Raw genomic sequence first — 21,781 nt, 5'->3', positions numbered from 1 at the left:
AACACCAGTTTTACGATCCAAAGGAATGCAGCAACTTTAAGAAAGACATTTGGCCTACTGAAATGGACTCTTCCCTAATTTATAGGAAAACCTTCCTATGAATGAACACACAAATGGTCCATTCATTGTGTATATCATTGTGGTTTATGTACCTTGTCTTTTTCTTTTTTTTCTTATTTGTGTAATGTTTTATGCATGTGTTAAGATAGATATAGATAGATATCTCATGTAGATATATTATGTACGTGTCATGTTTAGTATCTCTGAATTCGTATTTTGATGATCTAAAAGATGATGCATATTATATGTTGATACACAGGTAACATATTAGAGTTTCATAAATCCCTAGTAGATTTACATGAATTTACCCACATGCAAAATACCTTGCTCTCAAACAAAGGGCCATAAAAGCCCACATCATTTCGAAACCCCCGCTCGGAATTTCAGCCTCTCTCATTGGTCAAGTCCACTTTGAGAGGTGTTATCTCCTAAATGTTAAAAGGGCTCACACCTAGTTCTGTCCAGTTCCTTCTGAAAACTTGATTGCTGCCTGTGGGGAGGGCCTCCCCAGGCCCAGAGGGGGGGGGCCTCAACATATGGAGATGTGTGGACTCTCCACACAGACTACTCCCACTCGAGGTAATTTCACTCGACTATGGAACTTATCCAAATGTACACAATCGGAACTCTCTCCCTCTTCACTCATGGCCATCTCTGGATCCCCATCTCTGAAGTGCGGCCTGCGGTTCCTCAGAACCGCTCATTTGGGAGAGAAGACTCTCTCAACCACAACAGAGTCAAGAACAACCTCAGAGCTTCAAGAAAGTGCAACTCCGGCCATCAAATGGAACCATCCAGGACTTCTTCAGAGGCTCCACGAGACTCTCGTATGGATGCAAGTATCGTTTCTTCCACTAAACAGAGGTTTAAGTGTAAGTTATCGTATATGGCTCTTTGAATTAGAAACTGATGGTTCTTTAGATGGTCAGCTCAGCCTCACGCCCCTTTTCCTATACTGCTCTAACCATCCTCTTACCCTACCCTGTATGAATGAGTATATGTTTGTTTTGTTTGTTTAGATTAGTTAAATGTTAGTCGTTAGTTAATAAAACTCTTGTGCACAAATTACATGGGTCTCTGATTCTGCCTTGCAAATTAATGTCCCTTTACGATTTCCGATCAAGCTACATGCTCTAATGCATTATTACGCTAACAATGTTATTATTCTGTGGCCAAGAAAATATCATTGCTTAGGGTTGATAAGAAATTACCCTGTATGTTCGCTAGGCGAACAGATTAATTGATGGCGATTCGATTCCGCTACAGTTACTACTGGCGGCTGATATAAATAATGGTAATTAATCAAAATTAATTGTAATTATTTATATACATTTCCCTTTTGAGCTAAATTCGCTACATATTTTGGTGGAGAATGCGGGCAATCGTTTAAACATTATTTGCAAGCAGACTCAGAATCAAACTTTTGCGTTTGTCACATGAATTTTATTAACATCCTACACATGCAGCTTCTGATAAAAGTCAGATAGACTATAGCTTGAAGGTCCCTTACTATGAGCAGTAGAAAGTTCTTCAGTGCTATAATGCATTTAAATCGTACAGTAAGAAACTAACCTAAAATTGGCGAAGGAATCCCAATTTTGTTGGTAGTAGCGTAAGCCTTCTCTGACGAAGAAATCTCAGATTAGCAGTTTGTACAAATGGTACCAGAATAAATCAGTCTGAACTTGGGCGAAGAAACCCCCAACTCAGTTCTGTTGTAGGTGATCTGAACGATGCTCTTCATTTCACTGATTACGGCCGTCTTATGTTACGTATAATTGTATTCATATTGATCCGCTCATGTGAAACATTTACGTCAAATTAATAATGTTTTAGAACATTTTCCAATGCTATAACGCATGTTTGAATCGTACAATAAGGAATTTACCCAAAATTGGCGAAGAAATCCCAATTTTGTTGGTAGTAGCGTAAGCCTTCTCTGACGAAGAAATCTCAGATTAGCAGCTCGTATAAATGGTACCCAGAATAGATCAGTCTGAACTTGGGCTAAAAAGTCCCCACTTCAGCACAGCTGTAGGTGATCTGAGAAATACGTCTCACTTCACTGATTTAAGGCCTAATTATGTATTACGTATCAGTGTATTCATATTGATCCGCTCATGTGAAACATTTACGTCAAATAAATGGTGTTTTTCTAGTGTAGCTGACTAATAATTCACCATTACCTGTGAAGTGAACATGCTGTTTTGATTTGTGAACGAGTTGCATGTGACGTCATGACTGAGCACACCTCATCTGACCACATGTGAGTCCCGGTGCATGCTCACAGCACGGACCAATCGCTGCTCCGCTTGGGCTGGGTTGTGAGCTTACATCGGTCTCCTAGCAACACATGACCCCGGAAGTGTGAGCAGACACTTCTGGGTTAATCTGATAACAGCACCACTCACTTCACAGACCTTAGGGCAAACGAACAACCGTTAAATAGTATAGCTAAAGCTAGCTCTTTAGCAGCCCTAAACGCACACAAGTTAAAGCCCTCCACCTCAACTGAGAGCTGTTAGCACTCAGCTAACACTTAGACCCGTGTGAGTGTAGAGTGTAACATTTAACCCCAAAGATTACAGACTTTGGAACATTTTAGACTAAGGGACTTTGATTTTAACTAGTGATGGGAGAGACAAAGCTGCTTGAGGTTTTGAATCAAACAATTCATTTGTGCCACAAATGATTCACTGTTGTGAAACGCCCAGTGCTGGAAACCCCTGCTGGTCAGGACAGGGGAAGTGTAGTGAAAATGAAACTTAATGAAACACCTTTTTCCAAACCAATATACAATGATTTATTGAAGGTGCAATTAATTAAAGGTGATCAACGATCCCTAATACCTTTAAAGAATAAGGGTCTTTTAATGAGTTATATTTCAGGAAACGAATGAAAGCTTGGCCAATCAGAGCAATATGAGATTTTAAATTATACCTCCTGCCTTTAAATGTGTCACTAAATGTGTACAATTTATAGGGTTGATACAAGATTGAATACAAATCTTAGACATTGGTTCATGAGACCTTGCATCGAACCCGCTGAAATTCAATTCAATTTGAAAAGCTATGGTGCAAGAAGCCTCGTTTGCTGAAATCACCATACACTCCGTATCATGGATTCGAGAAATAAGGGAGTGACTGAGGGCCCAAACCTCTACAGAGTAGGCTCAAAGACCCCATCACTAGTTTAAACAATTTCTCTCTCCCTCTCTCTTGCTACCCCCCCTTTCTCTTGAATTCATTTCCTGCTTGGCTGTCACCCTCTATGAAGAATCAGTCAGGGTAGCTCCTCCTCACATACTTTGGTTTTGACCATGTTATCTTTATTTTGACTTAATTCTGCCTCTCTTTATTTGGTTTAATTTACTAACCTTTATTTAGCTTGAATGTAACAAATTCAGCTAAGATGATTTCAATTAAATTAGAAATTTGATTAAATCAATTTATTCATTTCTCCCTTTAGTTCCCTAAAGCTATTAGGACGCTTTCATTAAGCTTTCACCTCAGTTTAGTTTGTCCAACCATCATCATCTCTCTCCCGGTATAGGATTATAGCAGTTCCAGAAACCGCTGTCCCTTTTACAAACAAAGCAGGTTATTAGCAGACTAATTCCTGTCCCTCTCTATACCCCTCCTTACATAGATGTTTGATGTGTCCCTGCTAGCCTAGCTAATACCCCCTAGGTTTAATGACACTCCTGCAGCATTCCTCTGAACGAGTGACAACTGCTAAGTCATATCTCAGACTTAAACTAAATCAGGAAAGCCCTTCTTTCTTCCACTGTCTCTCTATGATTTTATTTCGGTTTGTTTAATTCAATACCTTCCTAGTGACCAAACCTGAGAACCATCAGTGCATTGAGTAAAAATGTGACCACATGTACAGCAAGGGTCAGTAGCTGACCCTTGCTTTCATCCTGTTTTAAAATTACTCAAAACACTCCCTTTGTGCTCACCTGCACAAAATCTCAGGGTCCAATCTCACTAGCTGCCCCACGACAGCTATCCACACCTTATCTGGCCTACAGAGCCAATCACCATAAAGATAGCTTACCACCTCTGTTTTGTGTTTGTACTTGCATTTGCCTTCTGCCTCTCTCTCTCATGTCTCCACAAGTGAACCAGCGTGTCTCAGACATCCAGCCCTGCCAACTACCAGGACAAACTGGAGACTCGGCAGAGTGCTGTGAGGAACATCCTTTAGCCTAAAGCAGCCAACAGCCTGCAACGGCAGAGAAAGGAACAGCGGGACTGCAACGTGGTCGCCTCACATCCAGCCTGGACAACCAGGAACTGACCAGCATCATCATCTCCTTGGCCCACACCCTCAAGGGCCTCAGACAGGAGGCAAATGAACTGAACCTGCAAGTCACAGAGTTCCAAAGGGAACCGACACCCTCTGGAAAAGAGGAGGAACCGACAGACGCAAGGAACCTGACAGAGCAATGGAAGGAAATCATCAGTCTTTACGAAGGCTTTAACAGCTGCCAGACACAGGTAGCAGCTTGAAAAGGCCACCAGACAAGACTTAAACAGAACTGTTCCACACAAAGTCACTGTTAAAACAGTACACACAGAACTTAATAAGAGAGACACAAGAGCCAAGGCCGTAGAAGGCCTTCTGCATGCAGCCAGAGCTGTAGTCCAAACCTTAACTTAGCAATTCTGCAACCTTAAAGAGGAGCTCAACATGGTCCAGAAAGACTTGGAAAAGTCCTACAGACTGCAGATGGACTAGACAAATAGCATACACCCTGCTGCACACCACACAGCCAGCAGTGCAGACCCCCATATCCCGGTACACAGATACAAGAGGGGGAGGGGCAAAACCCTCTGCGTGACACAAGTCGACTTCCTGAAAACTTCTGCAGTGTCAGAAGGAAAAGGACTCATTCAGGTGAGTCCTGAATCAGCACATGAAGTGACACTGTCTCAATCGAATGGCCAGAGACATCCCTGCATTCACACCGGAACATGTAGGAGACAATGATGTCCATGCCTACCTGAGAGACATTTGACTTTCACCCGCGGTCTTGGACCAGTGGGAATCACTAAGATAGACTCCGTCTGCTCTGGGTCACCTCTAGCCCAGAGGTGCAACACTTCATGGCTCAACAGCCAGGACCCATTCAATCAGACCACCAGCAACTCGGACAAGCTCAAGCCAGTGTCGACACCACCAACATCAGACGCCTAATGATGTTCGAGCAAAACAGAGGGCTAACAGACACCTGCTGCCCTCTTGCCACCCTTACCGGGTCCGTCTGAAACTCTTTATGACAATTCCCTGCGAACCCTGGAACTACCTGCCCTCTCACAAGTGAGAGTCCAACCAGCGATTCCAGACTGCAGGGACCACATACTAGATAACAACCACCTGACACAGACCAACTCGGGTCAGGATGACAAGTGACACTGCCTCGACACCTGCTGCACAAACTCGAGGACCCATACCTTGCCACCGTCTACATTATCACACCTGATAATGTCGACCACAGCACCACAGCCACTCCTTGAAGCACCAACCACCAGAGAGCCACCTCTCTCTTCCAGCCATGAGTGGCAGGTGCAGGCCTGATTGTTCCGCACCTTTGATGTCGCTCACTGTTGTCTGTTGGACAGACAACAACGATCGAAAGAGGGGGAATTGTAGCGTCTGGACCAATCAGACATAGTTATTTGTTACATTTAACAAATTATCCTTAAAACCAAGAAGCCAACTTTAGGTTTGCATTCTAGAAACAACCCCCCGTTCTACCAACATTAAAGCAACTGGGCCTTAAGGGCTCAGTTGCCAGGGCAACTGTCTGATAACACCAGTTTTACGATCCAAAGGAATGCAGCAACTTTAAGAAAGACATTTGGCCTACTGAAATGGACTCTTCCCTAATTTATAGGAAAACCTTCCTATGAATGAACACACAAATGGTCCATTCATTGTGTATATCATTGTGGTTTATGTACCTTGTCTTTTTCTTTTTTTTCTTATTTGTGTAATGTTTTATGCATGTGTTAAGATAGATATAGATAGATATCTCATGTAGATATATTATGTATGTGTCATGTTTAGTATCTCTGAATTCGTATTTTGATGATCTAAAAGATGATGCATATTATATGTTGATACACAGGTAACATATTAGAGTTTCATAAATCCCTAGTAGATTTACATGAATTTACCCACATGCAAAATACCTTGCTCTCAAACAAAGGGCCATAAAAGCCCACATCATTTCGAAACCCCCGCTCGGAATTTCAGCCTCTCTCATTGGTCAAGTCCACTTTGAGAGGTGTTATCTCCTAAATGTTAAAAGGGCTCACACCTAGTTCTGTCCAGTTCCTTCTGAAAACTTGATTGCTGCCTGTGGGGAGGGCCTCCCCAGGCCCAGAGGGGGGGGGCCTCAACATATGGAGATGTGTGGACTCTCCACACAGACTACTCCCACTCGTGGTAATTTCACTCGACTATGGAACTTATCCAAATGTACACAATCGGAACTCTCTCCCTCTTCACTCATGGCCATCTCTGGATCCCCATCTCTGAAGTGCGGCCTGCGGTTCCTCAGAACCGCTCATTTGGGAGAGAAGACTCTCTCAACCACAACAGAGTCAAGAACAACCTCAGAGCTTCAAGAAAGTGCAACTCCGGCCATCAAATGGAACCATCCAGGACTTCTTCAGAGGCTCCACGAGACTCTCGTATGGATGCAAGTATCGTTTCTTCCACTAAACAGAGGTTTAAGTGTAAGTTATCGTATATGGCTCTTTGAATTAGAAACTGATGGTTCTTTAGATGGTCAGCTCAGCCTCACGCCCCTTTTCCTATACTGCTCTAACCATCCTCTTACCCTACCCTGTATGAATGAGTATATGTTTGTTTTGTTTGTTTAGATTAGTTAAATGTTAGTCGTTAGTTAATAAAACTCTTGTGCACAAATTACATGGGTCTCTGATTCTGCCTTGCAAATTAATGTCCCTTTACGATTTCCGATCAAGCTACATGCTCTAATGCATTATTACGCTAACAATGTTATTATTCTGTGGCCAAGAAAATATCATTGCTTAGGGTTGATAAGAAATTACCCTGTATGTTCGCTAGGCGAACAGATTAATTGATGGCGATTCGATTCCGCTACAGTTACTACTGGCGGCTGATATAAATAATGGTAATTAATCAAAATTAATTGTAATTATTTATATACATTTCCCTTTTGAGCTAAATTCGCTACAAATGTTCACATTTATTGACATATCTTTAGAGAATTAGATGAAAATGAAAATATGCTAAGTGTTACTTTTACAATAACAAAACTTAAATCTGATCTTGTCTAAGCTATGCCAAAATCGATTATAATAAACGTGAATTTATGTCATTACACAAACAAATAGGGTAAGGTTTAAATATTTTATTACCAATTACCATTTTCCTAACTTTAATCAACCAAAGCAAGCGTTTTACCGGCTGTTCGTATGTAATTAGTTCCATATGAAAGATGACAGGTTTAATTTGTATTATTTAATACAAACTGTTTTGTTTACATCCCCGATACAACATACTTCCGCCATTCTTGCACATGCGTACAACATCAGGATTCTTTTTTTTTATTATTATTATTTTATTAAATAATAATTGGACATAAACATTGAAATAGAAATCCAGATACACAAAATACAAGCTTAATTTGTATACAGTAATACAATATGTAATAATAAAAAAAATAAAAATAAACTAATACCATAGAGAGAGAAAAAATAAAATAAATAAACGTATAAATAAAAAGTAAATAAATAAACAAAAACTAAATTAAAACCTAGAAACAACTAAACAATAGTTAAAATTTTCTTCCTTTTCCCTTACATATTCAAAAATTATATTGTGGGAGCATAACCAGAAAAAAAGTTCTCCGTGAAATGTAACAACAAATGTATTCATTTGTTTTAAAGACTTTTTAAAAACTTCTATTTCTGATAAAAAAAAAATACATTTTGGTATGCATTTAGCAAATTTCTGTTTATGAATATAATATTTGCCTTGCAAAATGTAAACGTTAACAACGTACTCAATCATTTTACTTTTATGAGAATAAGTACAGATAACATCTTTTAAAGAAAGCATATAATTAAGATTTCTTTGCAGAAATAGAAAGGCGCTAACATCAGACCAAACACTCACGAGACAATTCACAATTATAAAACAAATGACACAAGTCTTCCTCATGTGTGTTACAGAAACTGCAGGTGTTATCAATGTCCATGAATTTAGAAAGAGCTACTTTACATGGATAAATTTCGTGAAGTATTTTGAAATGCACCGATTTAAGGCTACCGATGGGGAGGGGAGTCACACGATGACGCATGGATGTGGGCGGGGTTGGATGTCCACCGCAGGCTGCAGCGAGCCCTACTTGGGCTACACTGTTAAAAATTGCTGTAAAAAAACGGCCAAATTTTGACAGTAACATGCTGTTTTCCATTAAAACAGTGCATTCTGGGTATTATTTGTCAATTTCGAAAAAGTAGCCTGCTGCTATGTATCGTGAATTAACAGCGTTCAAAATCGACACTCAGAGACTGTGTTTAAAATCACACTCTACACCCTCATTCACTATTCCCACATGAGTTTACTAATATAGTCCACCTTACAGAGATAATGAAAACTAATGAGTGACTTCAGACACTGACGAACAGCAGCTGTTAATGAGCAGAATCACTGATTGACAGAGAAACAAGACAAACACAAGAACTATATAACTGACTTCAGCCGCAGCCTTAGATGAAATCAACTGAAAATTTAAACAATTTAACTCACAGCTTTACCAACTTCACGCATTTCTAACCGGACAGATTTTATTTCTGTCAGATGTCTATAGAAGATCTTATTGAGAATGAACAGATGTTTAGATGATGATGTTTTGTTTTGTTTGACAATACCATTGTGTTATGTGTTATGTTTTAACATATTCATTGTTTGACGTGAATCATCTAGTGTCTAATCTCTTAGTTTTTTTTTTTTTTTTGCTTATTGTAATAGCCTTGACAATCGACAGAAACTCCAACACTTCCTATGCATTTTTGAAAAAACTTTTTTTTACAACATGTTTAAAAAAAATAAATAAATAAATAGAGTGTTTCACATCGGCACACATAGACATCAAGAACCAGCCCATGAATCTCAACAATGGTGACAAAGGGCATATTCAGATAAACAGATCAACTCTGAACTCTCATAATTTATTCATGCCGCAATGCATGATGGGAGTCATGGATGAGTTCTGATTGGTTACAACACGCTTTTTGATGGTCACCATTGTTGTGATTCTTACGCTGATTCTTCATGTCTATGTGTCTAAATGAAAAAGAATTCTTTTTTTCATAATTTGTCTGATAATGCCAAAACTGATTGCTCTTTTGTTCACAGTTTCTTGTAGTCTGTAAACAAATCTTATGTCTAATACTCAAGTCACTATATGATGACTATGTCAAGCACATTCAACGCCACCTGACGACTTTTGCTCTTGGCTTGTCTGGCTGTTATAACTCAGTAATTGCAGTCAAACAAGACCTAATGTTGAAGATTTAAGGGTCAAGAGCCCAACTAATGCAAACATTGACCACTATAATGGTTGTTTAAAAATGTTGGTTTTCTCCTTTGGTGATTCTTCTTATTAACATCAGAAGTCTTCTATAATGATCAATCATCACTTTGTTAATCACCTAATTATCTCATTAACTTCAACACTGCTTCAGTGTCTATATGTGTCCATACTCAGAGTGTTAAATTAACACTGGGGATTTTGCTACGAGGGAGATATTTTGGTATCATGGCAATCAGGAAAAAAAGGATTCAATAAATAATATTTAAGATTACTGTAGCATTTATATTCAAATTGAGACATGAAGAATCAGCACATGAATCTCGACAATTCGAAAGCTTCATGCTGCAATGCATGCTGGGTATAAGCACAAAACCTCACCATTGTTGAGATTGATATGTGATTCTTGATGTGTGTATCTAAACTATATTAATTTATTATTATTTTTTTTTAATCTAGCATCAATATTCAATGAAAGAAAAGACACTGGATCATTACCAAACCATAAACAACTTTTTTTTTTCTTCTTTTTTTTTTGCCATAACAAACATGTTGCTAACACACATAATTACACCAATTATAAAAAAAAAAAAAAGCTTTAAAATGTCAAGGTTCAAGAGCCCAACTAAAGTAAACACTGATCTCCACCATGGTAGTGAAAAAAAAAAAAACATCTAAACCTCTGCAACTCTCTTCTGTAGACTTCTGACAGAAATAAATTCAGTGTGGTAATAAGTGAAGCTGGTAATGCTGTTTTAGGAGTTTAATCAGATCTTGAGAGATTTAATGTCTTCTTTTATTTCAGTTGATTTCATCTAAGGCTGTGGCTGAAGTCAGTTGTTTTTGTGTTTTTCTTCAGCGATTTTGTTTGTTAACAGCTGGTGTTCATCACTAATGCTCAATCAGAACGTGATCAATCATATAATTATCTCATTAACTTCAGCACTAATTCAGTATTACTCAAACACTGTAGTGTTGACACATTATAAGTGTTCATTTAAAACAGTAATATACTGTAAAACACAACAGTCAGATTTACTAAGCAAATCAAGTTATTTTCTCTCAAATATTAGTGAATGTTCATAGAAATACAATTATGCAAAGTCATTAACTGGTAAGGAGAGTAAATATTTAATTGTGCCTAACTGGTGTGTTTTTGTACAAGAGAGATCTGTTAGTTTAATTTAGTTTTGTGGGTGACCATTGTGCTGGAGAGTAGAGCTTGTGCTTCAGGCAATGATGAGCCGCAAGCACTGAGGTTTTGCTGCTTTATTTAAAGACAGTAATTGTGGAATTGCTAATATAGTGACAATCTCTTTACTAAGCACTTTATTACACAAATTTTTGCTTTTGTTAGTTAATGACAATCTATAAAGATTTGAGTAAAAGTCGATTGCTTCTTTATTACACTTTAAGTGTTTGTGGGTATATATTAAGAAATATTTCTTCTTAGTGGACTCAAATTAAATAAGTTCACTGTACTAACACCATATAAACAATATATATATATATATATATATATATATATATATATTTTTTTTTTTTTTTACTCAAATGGTTTGAAGCAATTGGTTTCCAAAATAAAATGAGTTACCACATGGTATAATAACGGTAACATACTGTAAAAATTAAGAGCTGTAAATTAACGGTAGAGAGCTATAAAATAACTACGGTGCCCGCCAGGGGACACCTTCGGTTCACTTATGTTTGTCGTGGCCACGACATATAAACTCGTGGGAACATGGTATTATGTTGTGGCCACGAGATATTTATTCGTGGGAACGTCATATTAACTCGTGGGAACGTGATATTATGTCGTGGCCACGACAAACATAAGTGAACCGAAGGTGTCCCCTGGCGGGCACCGTAAATAACAGTATAATGCTGGCAACCACAGCTGCCAGTAGATTACTGTTATTTTACAGTGCGACTTTTTTAGAGTGTAGTTTTCAGTTAGGGCTAATGGAGGAGTAAATGACTGCATGTTTATCTGCTCTGATGGCATAACTGCCTGCACTTTGCAACTGTGGGTAAGACTTTTTTAGCGTTAAATTGAATTCTGTCCTGTAAATGAATTCTGTTTATCATGCTTTGTTGTGTGAGTGTTTACTCTGTGCAGCGGCGGGGTGACCCTTTCAGTGTGTACACAGCTGCTCTGGTATGCCTTTATTTACAAGGCAATCCAGGTTCAATTAATTTCTTATCGATGTAGGCTTCTTTTTGCAGTTGTAAGCCACTATGGGATGAGCTCTGGTGAGGTATTCATGATGCCACTAAAAAGTTTAAGGTGTTTCTGGATTATGGATGTTTGGACAACCAAATGAAAATGCTTGGCTGCAAGTGTATTGGGAAAGTAAATGAATATGGCTGTTTCAGCCTTGAGATAACTTTGAAAGTACATTTTAGTTGTGAGAATATGAATGTTGGTTATTTGCTAGTGACACAAATGTCCTGATGTAATACTAAAGAAATAAACATTAAATAAATCAAATTCTTCAAAATAAACTTGTATAAATTCATTCTCCTTTATTTCAAATGCCGTTCTTCAGAAAAATCCTTCAGGTCACACCAATTCTTTTGTTTATCAGCATTTTGTGTATTTAAACTCTTTCCAACAATGACTGTATGATTTTGAGATCCATCTTTTCACACTGAGGACAACTGAGGAACTCATATGCAACTATTACAGAAGGTTCAAACACTCACTGATGCTCTAGAGGGAAAAACCATGCATTAAGAGCCAGGGGGTGAAAACTTTTGAATTTGAAGATCAATGTAAATTTAACTTATTTTGTCTTCTGGGAAACATGTAAGTAACTTCAGTAACTTCTGAAGGTCAGTACTAAATGAAAAAAAAAAATGATATTTAGGCAAAATAAGAAAAATGTACACATCTTTAATCTGTTCAAAAGTTTTCACCCCCGGCTCCTAATGCATTATTTTTCCTTCTGGAGCATCAGTGAGCGTTTGAACCTTCTGTAATAGTTGCATATGAGTCCCTCAGTTGTCTTTGCGCAAAAAGGCATTAATATGTGCTTTACAAGTACTAATAAACAGCTAATATAAAAGCAATACTAAAAGCAACTAGTTAACCTTAAAATAAAGTGTAAGAAATAACTAAAAAAACATGTATTTTAAACTAAATTTTGTATATCTTTCTTCTTTTCATGTCTCTAATATTGTATTCTAACGAGTCACATTTATTACTAGACAGTACTAACCAGTGGGCAGAGGTTTTGCATTCATTTAACTTCAGTTTACTGCATGAACAAGAGCGACCTGCACATTATTCAAAATGTCTTCTTCTGTGTTACACAGAAGTCTTTTTGGTAGTTAACTCAAAGATGTTGACATCATTTACCAAGATTCTTTCTTCTGTTGAACTTCCATAGAATAGAAAAATACTCTACTGTTAACTGTTTGGTTACCAACATTCTTCCAAATATCTTCTTTTTATGTTCAACTCACATAGGTTTGGAACAACTTGAGGGTAAGCTATTCCTTCAAGATCGCATTAATTTCACAACTCATGATTTCTGGAGATTTCTTTCTGTGTGTACCCATGAACGGTACATGTTACAATGAAAAGTCTTGTTTTTGTTTGTGTCCAATTTAATATGTGCAGACCCTCAGGGTTTGATCTCTATAAAATTAAATTGTGTTTTGCTCAGAACAGTATCTCATTTTAGCTGGACATTTTTTGGCTATGTAGCTATTTACTTGTTCATTTATTTATTTACTTTCTTTTAAAATTAAATTCCCATACCTTTAAGCAATATGCGATTGCATTTAGAGCGGTTCCAGCTGAAGTGAAGCCCTTCTGTGAGATACTGTAATAACTTTCCACAGCTGTTTGCTTCACACTGTTGATTTATTGGATGCAGCAGTTGGTATTGTATAGACTAAACTTTTTTCCACAGAGCGGCACAATTAAAATCAGACAATTGGTTCCTGAAGGACATTGTTATAGGTCCTTACATGATGCAATAACAGATCAGTATTATTCACTGAAAAAATAGTAACCTAAAAAATGTGCTTTATGTTGTTACATCTAATTTAATTAGCTTAATTAGATTTATTCATAATCAGAAATAATATTTCACATTATCGAATCAACCTAAATAAATTAGGCTACACCAGGAAACTCAATTTAATGGTAAGATCGGGTAGAAACTGCTTGTTAGAAAAACAATTGCAGGTTGCATAGCGAATGTTCATTGAGATGAAGATTTAAAGTATCTCTCAAACATACCGAAGCTTTCACTAAGCATTCCTATAAACCACACTGATTTAAACTTACTTCTTCGAATAATCTTCGTGTGAAAATTTTGTTCTTTACTGTTCAGATAATCATTCTAATTATATGATTCAATTATCACCATTGTTATACCAGAACTAAGGGTCATATTCTCTTATTCAGAGGAATTTTGTACTGTACATTGAACACCACATAAAAAATTTGATCAAAAATAAGAATTATAATTTTTGTTCTAACATCATGGCAGAATGTACTTTCTTTAAAGTGATCTTTAAAGGTGACACATCATAAAAATCGATCTTTTTCCAAGTTTAAGTGCTAAAATCGGGTCTACCAACCCAGAAAATGTGAAAAAGAACAACCCAGTAACTTTGTTTGGGTATACCTTTATCTGCAAGCATGTGAAAAAACGAGCCGCTCTGAATTCGCTCCCCCAATTACTTTGTAGGGGGATCTTATTATAATATTACTTAATCTGCATGTTTAAACCCACAGCACCGTCATTTTGTTTTCGCAAAGGGACAATGGTGTAACTGTTCTGTCACTGGCAGCACAGATAAACACAGAATACTATTTAGAGTCCCAATCTCAGAGGTTTGATTTATTTACTGTATATTACACTGCTGCCACACAGATCTAATATAAACATGTTTCTTTCCCAGCTGTTTACCTTCACAGACATAACCGACTGTTTTTGTAACTTGTGTGTTTTTAACATAAACTTGTGTGTATTTGACTGTTTAAGCAAAATAAGACTTAAAAGAGAACTTAGTTTAGTACTCACTGTGTGACAGACACTTTCTGTGCACGTGCTTCTGATTCGTTCAATTTGAACTATAATCTTTAAAATGATTTGGGAACGACGAGACGTCTCAGCGAGGATGTTGACCGCACATGTGCAACATCCTATTGGTTCTTTTCAGGAAACGGAAATGATTAGTTCACCTCTTAAGTCTTCAGGTTCGGGTTTGAGTCATTCGTTCATCCTATGACATCCCTGTAAACGCTATGCAGTCTGTACAGGAAGGAGAAATTATTAGTTCACCTCTCGAGTCTTCAGGTCTGAGTCGTTCATTCTTTTGTCACGTGAAGTACTGGATACAGAAATTAGTTAATATTTCCCAACCTTCCTTGCAAACACATTTACAGTCTCAATTTTTTTTATTTCTCATGATTTATACAGTTGTGAATTTCTGTAATTGAATGTGGTAATAAAGCTGGCGCACCAGATCCTTGTGTGGTCCCAGGAAAAACTCCTTTCGCTGAAAGCAGTACATATTCCTGGGCATCTCAATTTGGGAGCAGACATCCTGTCGAGGCAGGGGCTGAGGTCCGAGGAATGGATGCAGATTTAGAGAGTGTTTGGCCAGGCTCAGGTGGACCTCTTTGCGACTCGGGAGACATCGCTATGTCCTCTCTGGTACTCTCTGACTCATCCAGCTCCCCTGGGGAGGTACAGACGTGGCCGAGGCTTCGTCTGTACGCTTTTCCCCCAATTGCTCTGCTCCCAGGAGTTCTGGAGAGAGTGCGCCGTGACAGGGTCCATCTACTCCTAGTAGCCCCTTATTGGCCAGGCCAAATTTGGTTCTCGGACCTGATTTCCCTTCTCGGCGGCTCTCCATAGGAGATTCCTGTCAGGAAAACAGTATGTAACCCTGGTTCCCCGAGGGAACGAGGCACTAAGTTTCAGACCACACTTCCGGCATCCCTGCGAGCGCTTGCTTCAGTTTCCGAAGCTGACGCCATTGCCAGCGCACGTGCTTTTATAGCTTCCTGGTCGCTTACGTCACCCACCCGTAACGTCACGCCCTTCTATTGGACAGATTACATTTGAATTTGTGGTTCGCCAATGGCATTCCCCATAGCGTTTTTAGATGCAGCGTCTCGTTCCTTCGGGGAACCAGGGTTACATACGTAAACTGGGACGTTTCTCTTCATCAGTCCAAAACAAGTCGCTCCATAATAAAAAGTGCCTCACATGGCACTATTTTCGTAATAAATATAATATAAATATAATAATGATCTGTGGGGTATTTTGAGCTGAAATGCCAAATACACATTCTGGGGACAGCTGAGACTTATATTACATCTTGCAAAAAGGTGCATAATAGGTCTCCTTTAAAATTTGTGCTAATCTGTACTAAATCTGACAGTAATTCATTTACAAACCCAAACTCCTGCAGAGTGGGATATGTAAAACAATATTTATCTTCACTGACTACACAACTAATTTGAATCGCATTAATTAAATTAAGAACATTTTCCTCATCTGTCTAATACTGTGTCCCTTTTGCCTCTAAGTATGTTTATAAAGCTGAGTCTTTACAGACTGTTTTCTTGTAGGATAATGATTTTCATGTGAGTTTAGATTTAATCACTGTCGTCGTCAGCACATAAAAGGCAGCAGGTGCTAATTAGCACAAGATGCACATGAGAGTGGATAATACCATCACAGGCCCTAAGTCAACAACAATCTGCATACTCAACACTTCATGTGGGATGAGGAGCGTCAAACTAGAGCCAAACACTTCTTATTATAATCAATCAGTATAACATAATTTCCTAAACCTAAACATAAGGCAGACTGGAAGTAAGTGTAACACATTAAATTGGTTAGTCACACTTACAAACAAACTAGTGTAATGGAGTGATTCTACACTGTTCCTGGCTTAGTGTCAGAGTGTTTATTGTATCACTTACAAGTACAACTTCTAAATGAAACAAAGATTACTGAAGTATGTTTTACAAGAAAATATTATTTCAGTCTTTCTACTTTCATGTTTAATTCGAAGTTGGTGTCTCTTTGTAATTATTTGACAAATTTAGCTATTCTGTGTGGAATTTAAAAAATAATCCTTTTAAAATTGTATGAACAGTATGTTTTTAAAAATTATGCCAATATATTAGTAGTTAAAAGTTACAAAGTCCTATATCAATTTTTTCAATAGCTTTTTGCAGGACTTGATGTGTCATGGGAATTTAGAGTTAATTTACATATTGCTCTTGTATACAGCATAGCTGCAATCCATCGGCAAGACATAATGGTGTCAGATTTGAGTTCAATATACGTTTTCAATGTTTTTATTGAGTCAATTTAAATCTAGTAATCTCATATGACCAGTAAAATCATTGAAATTCATTGTCAGTTGTGTGGGAACTCGAGAGAGATGCCAACTTACCATTAAGATGCAAATACATTTCAGCTTAGATTTGAGCTCTGGGGTAACTGTAAGCCTATTATGAAATAAGACTGTATGACTTTCAAATGTTCAAACTGTGTAATACGCATCCATGAAACAAAAGATCTTGCTGAAGGCTGTTCTTGATTTGACAGCCAGTAATATTTTAGTAAAAACATTTAGTAAGATATCATGTACGGTAAATATAGTATAGCCTTGTAAGCCCTCCATGGACTGAGGCGGAGGCAGAGGATCCATGTGCAAACAACTTTATTAGCGTAGTCAAACAAGCAAGGTCTATCACCAGTAAACAGAGCAATGCAGATAATCCAAATAGCGTAGTCAAATCCAGGCAGAGGTCGAGGGAAACAAGCAAGCAATCACAGGGAGAAATAACAGTCCAGTCGGCAACAAGAATCAATGCAATGGAATAAACGCTTAGGATTGTAGTAAGACTAGCAAAACTTCGCGAGGAACTCCCCGCGAAGCGAGTCTATAAATGGCCGCCAAAGGGAAGTGAACCGGTGAACCGGAAACACAGGCGTGAGTCTCAGGTACGGGGTCATGGGAAATGTAGTTTAATATTCCGGGGAGGTTTCCCGCTGGCGGCGGTCAGAGGGAGCCACAGAGACCGCGTTGGTGACAGAGCCCCCTCCCTGCGAGCTACTCCTGGAGCGAGGAGGCGGCCGACGCCGGGGTCTACCTCTTCTGCGGGGTGCTGGTCGATCTGGGTGGCTGTTGTGGAAGTCGGTGGTAAGTGATGGATCCAGAATGTCTCCTGCGGAGACCCAGGATCTTTCCTCGGGACCGTAGCCTTCCCAGTCGACCAGATATTGGAGTTGACCCCTCCGGCGTCGGGAGTCCAAGATGGTGTTCACACGATACACCTCCTCGCCCTCGATGATAGGAGGGGGTCCCTGGTCTGCGGTCTCGTCTAGGTTCTCCACTCCTTCCGGAGCGCCAGCGGGCTTTAACAGAGAGACATGAAAGGTGGGTGAGATACGATATTGAGCAGGTAAGTCTAGACGAAATGAAACTGGTGTGACTTGTCTAATGATCTTGAATGGACCCACGTACCTGGGACTGAGTTTCTTGCTGGGTAGACGAAGTCGTATGTCCCGGGTGGAAAGCCAGACCCACTGGCCTGGCTCATAAGGCGGGTTAGGACGACGTCTCCTATTGGCTTGAATTTGTGTACGACGAACGGCCCCTTGAAGATGTACATGAGCCTGATTCCATGTTTCCTCGCTCTGCTGAAACCAGGAATTGATGGCAGGAAGCTCAGAAGGTTCTCCGGTCCAGGGGAACAAGGGAGGTTGGTGTCCTAAGGTGCATTGGAAGGGGGTGAGGTTGGTGGCAGGTTTGCGGAGGGAGTTTTGGGCATATTCGGCCCAGAATAGATAGTTGCTCCAGTTCTCCTGATGGTTGTGACAGTATGAGCGGAGGAAGCGAATTAGTTCCTGATTCAAGCGTTCGGCCTGCCCGTTGGATTCTGGGTGGTAGCCTGAGGTGAGACTCACGTTGATGTTGAGGAGTCGACAGAAGCTGGCCCAGAGACGTGAGGTGAATTGGGGGCCACGATCGGTGACTATGTCCTCCGGAAGACCGTAGATCCTGAATACCCAGTTGCAGAGGAGGTCAGCAGTTTCCATGGCCGAGGGGAGTTTCTGGAGGGGAATGAAGCGACATCCCTTGGAGAAGCGGTCGATGATGGTCAGAATGGTGGTGAAGCCCCTGGAGGGAGGTAGGTCTGTGATGAAGTCCATGGCTATATGAGACCATGGACGTTGGGGAATGGGTAGAGGTTGAAGCAAGCCGGCTGGTAAGCGGCGTGGTACCTTGGTGGTATTGCAAGTGGTACAATTCTGGATGAATTGAATGGTGTCCTGACGTATGGTTGACCACCAAAACTTGTTATTGAGAAGGTCAAGGGTTCCTTCGATGCCTGGGTGACCTGAGCTGGGAGCGGAGTGTACCTGGGCGAGGATACGAGGTCGAAGGGTGAGAGGAACGTAAGTGAGGTTAGCTGGGCAGTCAGGAGGTGCAGGGTCCTGGGACTGGGCCTCCGAGATTTCTGTCATGATGTCCCATGATACTGGTGCTACCATGACCATGGTGGGTAGAATGGGTTCAGTGGCGGCATGCTGTTGAACTTGTTCGTGTATACGTGATAGAGCGTCTGCCTTAGTGTTTTGGGTGCCTGGGCGATAGGAAACTTGGAATTGGAAACGGGTGAAGAATAACGCCCATCTAGCCTGACGATGATTTAGAACCTTGGCGGTACGTAGGTATTCTAGGTTTTTGTGGTCCGTGAGCACTGTGAAGGGATGTTTAGCGCCCTCCAGCCAGTGGCGCCATTCCTCCAAAGCCAGCTTGATGGCTAACAGTTCACGGTTACCCACGTCGTAGTTCCTCTCAGGGGGTGTGAGTTTGTGTGAGTAGTAGGCGCAGGGGAACAGTTTGGGTGGTTCTCCCTGCCGTTGGGATAGTACTGCTCCGACCCCAGAGCTAGAGGCATCCACCTCTACTACGAAAGGCTTGTCAGGATCTGGGTGGTGAAGAATTGGAGCCGTGGTGAATCTCTGACGGAGATCTTCAAAGGCCTGTAGAGCAGACTCAGACCAGGAGAGACGGGTGGTTCCTTTCTTTACCATGGCAGTGAGGGGACCTGCCACGGTACTGAAGAGCCGAATGAATCTGCGGTAGAAGTTGGCGAATCCGAGGAATCGTTGGAGTTCTTTCAAAGTGTTGGGGCGTGGCCACCTGAGTACTGCGCTCACCTTCCTCTCATCCATGGCGACTCCTTCCGAGCTGATGATGTACCCAAGGAAGGAGATCTTGCTTACGTGGAATTCACATTTCTCCTCCTTGGCGTACAGCTGATGGGAGATGAGCCGTTGCAGTACTGCCCGAACGTGTTGAACATGTTGGTTGAGGGTATCTGAATAGATGAGTATGTCGTCAATGTAGACAATGACCCACCGGTTTAGCATGTCCCTAAAGACCTCGTTGATGAATGCTTGGAAACACGAGGGACTGTTGGCCAGGCCGAAGGGCATAACCCTATATTCATAGTGCCCCGATGTCGTGGAGAAGGCCGTCTTCCACTCGTCACCCGCTCTGATTCTGATGAGGTTGTAGGCCGAACGTAAGTCCAGTTTTGTGAAGACCTTGGCAGAGCGTAGTTGTTCCAGAGCGGATGGGACAAGAGGAAGGGGGTAGCGGAATTTAATGGTCACCTCATTGAGTCCACGATAATCGATGCAGGGACGCAGGCCCCCATCCTTCTTTTTGACGAAGAAGAAGCCCGCTGAAGCTGGAGATGTGGATGGTACGATGAAGCCCTTGGCCAACTCCTCCTGGATGTATAAGTTCATGGCCTGGGACTCTGCCTGTGACAAGGGGAAGATTCGACCCCGGGGGGGAGAAGCTCCAGGGATGAGGTCTACAGCACAGTCTCCTGGGCGATGGGGCGGTAACTGGGTAGACTCGGTGCGGCTGAAGGCCTTCAGCAGGTCCTGATATTCGGATGGGATGGAGGAGAGTCGTGGTTGGTCATCCTGATTGGTAGCGGGTTGGATGGTGACTTGGAGGCAGCGATGCTGGCAGTGAGGTGACCAGCTTGTGATGGTGCGTTCGGCCCAGGCGATGGTAGGTCCGTGTTGGTTCAGCCAAGGATATCCGAGAATGACGGGTGATTGAGGTGATGCAATGACGAAGAAGCGGATCGTCTCCTGATGTCCTGGGTCAACGGATAGGGTGATGTCCTTGGTGGTGTGCATTATCCGGCCAGATCCTAGTGGTCGCCCGTCGACGGCGGCCACTGACACATGTGAAACACAAGAGAGAGTGGGTAGGTGATTAGCGGTAACAAATTCAGAGTCTATGAAGTTACCAGCCGCACCAGAGTCAACCAAAGCAGACGTTTCAATGATACAGTTCAAATAACTCAGTCTGATGGGAATGTGACAGCAACTGGTTGAGGTGGTTGAATTACTCACCGAGGTGAATTGGCGTGGTGGGCGAGTGGGGCAGTTAGCCCGAATGTGTCCAGACAGTCCACAGTATAGACACAGGTTCCCCCTGAATCGTCTCTCCCTTTCCTCCAAAGTGAGTTTGGTGGCCCCAAGTTGCATGGGTTCGGGGGCGGCCTCAGTGGGGTGCGTCGTGAGCGGTGTGGAGGTGAATGAACGAGCTGGCTTACGTGCTCTCATGATGTTATCCACCCGGATGGAGAGATCAATGTACTGCTCCAAATTGATGTTTTCATCCCGACAGGCTAGCTCTACTTGAAGATCAGACTGAAGGCCTCGGCGGTAGTGGAGCTTAAGCGGTCCTTCATCCCATCCACTCTGAGCTGCAAGGGTGCGGAAAGTCAAAGCATAATCCGCCGCGGTCCTCCTTCCCTGACGCAGCACCATGATTTGCTCTCCTGCATCACCACTCTCCTGACTGGGCTGAAACACATCCCTAAACCTCTGTAGAAAGTTGGAGAAGGAGGGAAAGGTAGGCCGATCCAGCCGCCATACTGCCGTGGCCCAGTCCAAGGCCCTTCCTGAGAGTAGGGAACAAACAAATGCGATCTTTCCTTCATCAGTGGGATACAGATGCGGTTGTTGGCTGGTAAACAACGAGCATTGTAGAAGGAAACCCTTGCATTTAGACGGATTGCCATCAAACTTCTCA

The sequence above is a fragment of the Garra rufa genome, chromosome 17 (genome assembly GCF_049309525.1).
Source record: "Garra rufa chromosome 17, GarRuf1.0, whole genome shotgun sequence".
In the NCBI taxonomy this organism is placed as follows: Eukaryota; Metazoa; Chordata; class Actinopteri; order Cypriniformes; family Cyprinidae; genus Garra; species Garra rufa.
The sequence above is the reverse complement of the archived record's forward strand: the minus strand, read 5'-3'. Positions refer to the sequence as shown.